The sequence below is a fragment of the Tupaia chinensis genome, unplaced genomic scaffold (assembly GCF_000334495.1).
Source record: "Tupaia chinensis unplaced genomic scaffold, TupChi_1.0 Scaffold000489_1, whole genome shotgun sequence".
NCBI classification, from domain to species: domain Eukaryota; kingdom Metazoa; phylum Chordata; class Mammalia; order Scandentia; family Tupaiidae; genus Tupaia; species Tupaia belangeri.
Genome location: NW_006160001.1, coordinates 3,518,112 through 3,526,962, shown reverse-complemented (window position 1 = coordinate 3,526,962; position 8,851 = coordinate 3,518,112). Strand labels below are relative to the sequence as shown.

Below are 8,851 nucleotides of genomic sequence, written 5' to 3'. Positions count from 1 at the left end.
TCCCGGCCCTGTAATCATTTTTAACAGAGCCTCACCATGACACAATTCTCCTGCTTCAGCTTGCTGAGTAGCTAGGACAACAAGCACACATCACTAACCCAGCTTTCTTCTAGGGTGGGCCAGGAAATTTACTTGGGCTTCCCACTTGGCTTCAGCCTGCTAAATACCACTATCAATCAGTGCACAGTACCATGACCAGGTCAAAGAAAGAAAGAAAAGAAACCTTGTTACATCGTATTTGAATTGAACATTTTAATTTAAGCTCATGATATATTTTACTTAAAAAAAAAAAAAAATCCAGGCTGCCTCCAAGGTTGGGGAAGGTGGTTAAGGCAGCCAGATCCCACCTGGCCAACTGCACAGATGAATACTAGATCTAGTAGCTTCAGAAACACACTTGTCATGTGTGTATGTGTGCCCAAAAAAATCCCAAAAGGAGAGAGAGAGATGGAGAAAAGACTGTACTATGACCATTCCTTATGGGGGTGTGGGGAGTGCTTTCTCCTTTCTCTGTCTCATTCTCTGGCAAGTGCACACACCCTCTGGACAAACGAACAAACAAAAAACCTACCACCATTCATTGAAAAGGTCTAAAAGCAATGGCCCAGTAGCAATGAGTTTTTTTTAATTTCAGTTTATTTATTTGCATTCATTCACTGTACATCATTACAGCATACAAAATGAGATTTTACATCCAGAGTACACTGTTTATTGTCTCAATCAAGCACATCAACAAACATGTTATTGTCAGCAAATAATCTTCCATTTCTTGTTTTCTGTATGTTTTGCTTCCCCCCCCGCATCCTTGCTTCCTATCTCTTACCCTCTACCATCTCCCACTCTCCTCCCACATTGTCTCTGGTATCTATGTTTGCTTTCTATACCGTTTTCCCCCCACATTTTATTGAATCACCAAAGACCCTAATCAATCCAAATACCCTCATAGCAAACACAGGTGACACACACATTACCATGAACACAAGTCTAACTTTACACATCCTATAAAGTAGCACCTAGCTGGGGCTACATATCCTACTGCAGTCATTGAATAGACATATTTTTTTCCCTGAAACTTTTTTTTTGTAACTCAATTTACATTCCTTCCTTAAGCATCATCACAGCACACAAAATGCGATCTCCCATCCAGTACACACTGCATAGTGACTCAATCATGCACATCACAAAAAATTTTCCATTTCTAGTTCCTAGAATTATTTCCAGCCCTCTTTCTGACCCTCTGTCCCTTCCCACCCTCCTCTCACACCACCTCCAGTGTCCACAATTGTCCTTCATTCCCTTCCCACCCACAGAGGTATTCTATTCTACAATGAGGAAATAAACTGAATCTTAATACCTAGCATCTTAGTAAAGGTGTACAATATATAAGAATAAGTCTTTATAAAATACTAAAGTTTTATATTCATTTCTTATGGGCCTATCTCTGAGTTAATTATTGATGAATAGTGTGAATTCATATAGCCTGGAAAGAAAGTTATGTAAAAGTTCTTTTTCCCTTCTGGGGGAAGGTGATTAAACATGTTCTATATTTTGGAAAAACTTTTGCTGCTTTTTATGCAAAGACAATAGGGAAAAATCAAGAGGGATAAAGTTGCCAATATTACTCAGGAGATAAAGAAAATAGAAATAAATGGAAAATTGAATTTTCTGGTTATTTGAGTAAGATTATGGGGTGAGGCTAGCAGGTAGTTCTAAATGCTAAAAATATGATGGCAGATATGCAGAAAATAAAATTTTGTGTTTCCTTGTACACACGTGTTTAAAAAGTTTGTTTATGATACTATATGGCAAAACCTCTTTTAGCCCATGCAATCTAAATAGATTGAGATGTAGTTTTGAAGGCAGTGGAACTAAAAGTTTGATTTTTAAGTTTCCTATTGTAAAAGAATTATTAGGAACTTACATTTATACTTATTTATAAACAGCCGGCTGAAAACTAGTATTAGTGTCTAATAGCCTTTTTTGGCTATTAAATAGAAATTAAGTAAAAGATCAAAATTCCTCCTGTCAGTATTCACATGTGGCTGTTGGCTACTGTATTAGACAGTTCAAGTAGAAAACATTGATATCATTATAGAAATTCATATAGCACTACAATGTGTTAGGAGATATAAGGTATAAAGATTATTATTTGTATATAATGCAGCTATAACTTGTCTACCAAAGAAAGCTCTTTTTTTCTTTTTTTGGAGAGGTTTTTGCTATAGGACGCATGTGCTCACCAGACAGAGAGAGGCAGAGAGACAGAAAGCGAGAAATCCCAGGGGGGATGGCCACACCGCAACCCCTTCTCCTCCGTTCTCCTCTCGGGATCTTGGGCATGTACGCACATGCGCCCGGCGTGAGTTTTAAGCCACTGGGTCCGGGACCTGAACCACAGTCAACTACGTGGGAGTCCAGCGACATAGCCATTATGCTAACTGCTGGTTCCCAGAATAGTTTTTCTTTTAGACCTTTTTTTTCCTTTTTTATAAAGAGAGACTTTTGCTATAGGGCACTTGTGTTCACTGAAGAGACAGACAGAGAGACAGAAAGCAAGAATTCACCACCTGGGGGGATGACCACGCTGCAATCCTTTCTCCATTCTCCTTTCAGGATCTTGGACACACATGCACACAAGCCCAGCATGAGTTTGAAGCCACCAGTTTCAGGACTTGAACCATGGTCAGCCATGTGGGAGTCCAGTGATGTAACTGTTACGCCATCTGCTGGCCCCTCTTTGAGGAATTAGTCTGAATATTACTGGAATAGTTTCTCAGGACTGAAATTCATAGTAGGTTTTTCTTGCTTGGAAGAGCTATAAAATTCCATCCTTTTAATGTTCCTATTTATTAGGTCACCTAAAAACTCATGATGATGTATTTTTCTATGCAAAAATGCATCATGACTTTTCTGATGACCCAATAAAATCATCTTCCTTTAGGGTAATTTGAAATTCCTTGAATATGCTTTAAGTTTATAAATTTTGAATGACTCCTAATTCAGTTTATTTATTTTGTCTTTTGTATGAACATAATAAATGAAAAATGACATCATTACACTTATTTCTATGGTAGGTTATGTGCCTAATCCTTAGTACTTATACACTGTATCTTGTACATCATAAGAGCATATTAAGGGGCCAGCAGATGACACAGTGGTTATGACACTGGACTTCCACATGGCCAACTGCGGTTTGAGTCTCAGACCCAGCGACTTGAAACTTAAACTGGCGCATGTGTTATGTGTGTGTCCAAAACCCTGAGAGGAAAAAAGAGAAGGGATTGTGGTGTGGCATCCCCCTAGAGGGTGATTTCTCACTTTCTCTTTCTCTGTGTCTCCGGCAAGCACACATGCCCTATAACAAAAATCTCTCATTTAAAAAAAGGCATATTAAATGCCTGTTGAATGACTAGAGAGTATTGCTACCATGTTCATAAAAGGGTTTTGTGTTCAGTTAAAAATGTGTAGTCATCTTTTACATTCCCACCAACACACTCAAGAGCTACTTAGTTTTCAGATTCCTATTCTCTAAACTTTGTAATAACTTTTTTCACACTGTCAACTACTTAGTTTTTGTTATGACCCAAAGACAACCTACCATTATTTATGTCTGTTTAATTCTCTTCTATTCTTATTTTGATCTGTAGCTGTTAAAAAATGGGCTCAGTATTGATCCCATTCTCATCCTGCTCTGTCAGCTTCACAATATTTTTTCATTGCCTTTTTATTTTTTGTGGGAGCAGGTAACATAACTTTTCGTGGAACCTTTTACATTTTTAAAAAAACTTTTGTTTATTAAAGTATACTTCAGTAGGGATCAGCAAGCACTGTTGGACTCCTTCATGGCAGATGATTGTGGATTGAGTCCCGGATCCCACGGCTTGAAATTCACACCAGGTGCATGTGTATGCATGCTCAAGAGATCGAGAGGAGAATGGAGGAGAGGGGATTGCAGCATGATCATCCCCCCTGGGGGATGATTTCTTGATTTCTGTCTCTGAGTCTCTCTGTCTCTCCAGCAAGTATACATGCCCTATAACAACAACAACAACAAAAAACTCTTAAAAAAAAAAGAATATTCTTCAGTCAGTATATTAAATACCAAAAAGCCTGTATTATAATACTATAATATTTTATCAGAATATTACCCTAATATACAATGTCTTTCCAAGCTAAAATATTAAAGTTGTGAGATTCTTTAAGACTTACATGATCATCAGCTAACATGCCTTACACGTTAACAGCTTAATACTAGTAATTACAAACATTAACAATTTTTTTTTAGAGAGAGAGATTTTTGCTATTAGAGACAGAGAGAGAGAAAGTGAGAAATCACTCCTCAGGGTGAATAGCCATGCTGCAGTCCCTTCTTGTCCATTCTCTTCTCAGGATATTTGGCACACATGTACACACCCTCCCATGAGTTTCAATTTGCTGGGTCTGGAATTCGAACCACAATTGGCCATGTGGAAGTCCAGCACCTTAACCTCTATGCTATCTACTGACCCCACAATTTGATTTTTTTTAAATGAATTTCTTTTATTCATGAGAGAGAGACGGAAGAGAAGAGACATACACCTCCAATAGGATCTTCACACCACTATTCACCCCTCCAACCTAAGTCAGTCCAGATAATAGGCACTCACTCACTCATGTGTGTGTTCAGGGAAATCTTAGGACATGAACTCAGAATCTTCCTATGTGGGTCTAGCCTCACAGAATGTTGTGTAATTGCTGTGCCACTGACTGACTCTTGTTTCCATTTATTTACAACTCCATAGTGTCCGAATATTTTAGTTTTATATCTAAGGAAACCATTTTCCCTTCTCTCTCTCCTTACTTTTTTCCAACTAGTGTATCATTCTCCATTACTGCACTCTGTTTCTTTTGTTTGTTTGTTTTAAGAATTATTTATTTATTTAATCCTACTTGTTATTGTTATTTCTTTAATTTGACCAGACAGAGACAGTGAAAAAGAAAGGGAAAGCAAGAAAGCAAGCCGCAGGACCAGCAGTTATTGTAATGACTGTGTCGCTGAACTCCCATGTAGGTGACCGCGGTTTGCATCCCAGACCAGGCGGCTTAAAACTCATGCCGGCTGCGTGTGCATGCGTACCCAAGATCCCAAGAGGAGAATGAAGGAGAAGGGATTGTAGTGTAGCCATCCCCCCTGGGGGGTGATTTCTTGCTTTCTGTCTCTCTGTCTGGCGAGCGCACGTGCCCTATAGCAAAAACCTCTCCAAAGAAAGAAAGAAAGAAAGCCATCAGGTCCAGGACTCGAACCGCAGTGGGCCATGTGGGAGTCCAGTGCCTGTATCTACCATGCCACCTGCCAGCCCCTACACTCTGTGCTTTTAAGAAACATAATGTTATTTGAGATTGTCTTGTTTGTTCGTTTGTTTTTACTACAGGGTACTTGTACTTGCTGCAGAGCGATAGACAGAGATAGATGTGAGAAATCACATCCCCAGTGGGACATGGCTATGCCACAGTCCCTTCTCCTCTATTCTCTTCCAGGGATTTGGGGCATGTAAACATATCCTCCTGGTAAGATTCTCCCAAACTGCATAGTCAGTCATGTGGGATCCAGTGCCTTAATCTCCATGCTTCTTGCTGACCTGGTTCATTCACTTTTAAAATAGAGAAACCAATTTCTTCCTGCTTTATGCAGTTACGAGTACCAAAATAAATTTTGTACAGTAAGATCTAATCAGTTAAATTTTTTATGTAAAGTAATAAACCGTCAGCCTATATTAGTTGATTTTTTTAAATGAAGAAAGTAATTTTTGAAAATGTCTTTCTGTGTATATATACATTATATTCAGTGCATTATTTGAAGGTATTTTTTGCCACAACTTTTTGAAAGCCTTATTTGATCCCTGTCTTCTACTTTTATCTATTGAGTAGTAAATTGTCATTTATATAATAAAATTCCTAGAAAGTATGTCTCTGTCTATAATATTGACTTCTTCTTAATAATAATCGTAATGATTAAATATGGAACTTTCATAAAATCATTATGTGCTGCTGTCAGTATTAAAACATCAGTACTTAAAACTGGATTTTTCTTAAAATCTTTTCTTTTGCCTGCTTCAATTATAATAGAAAATATGAAATTGAATAAATGCAGAAAAAAGAAACTTTAATCTAAAATAGTTATTATGAGGTTCTTGGTTTTGTTTCTAACCATGACTGTTTTCTATTGACTAAAGCTTTCGTATAAAAAAATTCATTAAAAGGAAGAGATTTATTCTAATTTCAGGGTTGTTTTCCTGTTAAAAAATCAAAACTTGGAGCTGAAAGGTAGTGTGGTGGATAAGGTGCTGGACTCCCACATGGCCAACCTTGAGTCCCAGACCTTACTCACTTTCCCTTTCTCCTCCTATGTCTCCTTTTGGTAAAAGTGAAGAATAAATTATAATAAATAAAATTTTAAGTAAAATAAATAAATCTTAAAAACAAAACCTAGGGCCAGCAGATGGCATGATGGTTACATTGCTGGACTCCCATGTAGCTGACTGCAGTTCAAGTCCCTTACCCAGCAGCTTAAAACTCAGGCCAGACGCATGTGAGTGCATGCCCAAAATACTGAGAGGAGAATGGAGGAGAAGGAATTGTGGCATGGCCATCCCTCCCACTCTGACTTTCTGTCTCTTTGTCTCTCTGGCAAGCACATGCGCCTTCTATCAAAAATCTCCCTTAAAACAAAAACATCTTCATTGTTAGTTATCAAATCAGTTCATCTTAGGATTTTAAGTCTTTTGATTACTTCTGATTTTAATCATTTGGCAAATGTACTAGTATAAGTGATTTATACTAGAAATCTAAGATTGCTAGAATATAGAACATGTAAGAGTAAATTTATTGGAATATATATATATATAAATTTATTGGAATATATATATATATATATATATCCTGAAAATGTGGTCATTTACAAATTTGTGACTAAATGTCATTATCCTTCAGACCATAACTTAAAATTTGCCGGTAATTCACACCTGATTTAAAGAATATAGTAGTTAAAGAATAAAGAGAAAGATTACTTGCATTTAGTAACAGCTTGAGAAACAAGGTCATCAATATATTAAGAAATAGTGAGACATTATGTTTGTACTTAGATTATATCTCTTTCCTTTTTAAAACTATTTATTTAATTCCATTTGTTATTTTTATTGTTTTTATTAAATTTTACCAAAGAGAGAGAAGGTAAGAAAGCAACACCAGGTCCAGGTCTCAAACTGCTGTGTGCTGTGTGGGAGTCCATTGCCTTAACCACCAGGCCCACCTGCCAGTCCTTAGATTATTTTTGAATCAGGAAAAAGAATGTAACCAAATACGTTATATGGATAATTTTAAGTATTCAGTGTTTGTTTCTATCGAAATTGAGTTAGTTATCCAAAGTTTTGATAATATATTAAAGGTTCTGGGCCTGATTATAGGAAAGTCAAGATGTTTTGCCTGAGTCAGTTTATAAAATATTTCAGAAAAAGAAGAAAGAATGTGGTTAATTCAGAAAATGCTAAGCCTGTAGAGTAGACAGTTCTCAAAATGAAACAGGGTTCACTTTTGGAGGACAGTATGTTAAGAGACAGACTATTACTGGATTTTTTGGTATTGTTTTTTGTTTGCTTGTTTTTAAATTGGGTCATTTTTAGAAGTGAAACATTTGGCCTTTGGATTATGTTGCTTAACTTTCAAAGTTGTACAGAGATTAAAATAATCTATAGAATATTAAAGCTCTGAAATTTGGTCAGATTTTTGTTAATTTAGAGAATAAGAGAGGTAATCTACCACAAATATATGTCAATATCTGCTTTATCAAAGACACAGATTGTCCGTGTTTGACTAGTATGAAGAATTTTTGTGATAAGAGACCAAAAGAAGAGAGCAGAGTTCTTGCTCTGGGGACATAGTTATCTACCACAGAGAGAATATAGGTACCAGTATATATATAGAGAGAGAGAAACAAAAAGAGGGAGAAAACAACCCTGAATGGGATATGGTAATTTTGCAATAATTCCTCCTTCTCTACCTCTCATCCTGTTGGGAATTTAGGCATATACATACATGGACTTGGCATGTTTTTGGTTGTTTTGTTATGTTTGGTTTTTTGGGTTTTTTTAGAGAGAGATTTTTGCTTTAGGGCGTATGCACCTGCGGGAGACACAGAGAAGCAGAAAGTGAGAAATCATGACCCAGAGGAGAAGGCCTGACCACAGTCCCTTCTCCATTCTCTTCTTGGGATCTTGGATGCACACACACATGCCTGGCATGAGTTTTAAATAGCCTCTTCTGGGACTCAAACCACAGTCAACTATGTGGGAGTCCAGCGACATAACCATCGCGTCATCTGCTGGTCCCAGCATGTTTCTTATAGACCACAGATTAGTTTAGTTTTAACACCCATCAAGCCATGAATTCATAGGGAATAGGTTCCAGTAGCTCAGGCTCCTTTCCATTGGTTCTCACAAAGTATGCTTCTCTGGGTGGAGCAGACTGGCACTTTAGTTGAACCCAGGTACCTTTCTCTTTGGCTTCTTTCTTTTTCTGGTCATTTTCCTTCACACATTTTAGGAAGCTATCTCTGCTCTTAGAATGTTTAATATGCTCAATACCACATTGATTCTCTTGGCAAGAATCTTGCCCTTAACTTGTTTGTTCTCAACAATGCCAACAGCATGCTGGGTAACATTGTAGACTCTTCCAGTTTTGCCATGGTAACATTTGTGGGGCATTCCTTTTTGAATAGTACCCATTCCCTTAATGTCTACAATATCACCTTTCTTGTAGATTCTCATATATGTTGCCAAAGGAACAACTCCATGTTTTCTAAAAGGCCTAGAGAACA

General features: G+C 37.3%; 1 protein-coding gene across 2 annotated transcripts in view; it reads left to right on the top strand.

The window, feature by feature from the left end:
• The window catches only part of NIPBL (NIPBL cohesin loading factor), a 135,977-nt gene that overhangs the window by 35,101 nt on the left and 92,025 nt on the right, over positions 1-8,851 (top strand). The gene's annotated exons all lie outside the window — the stretch shown is intronic.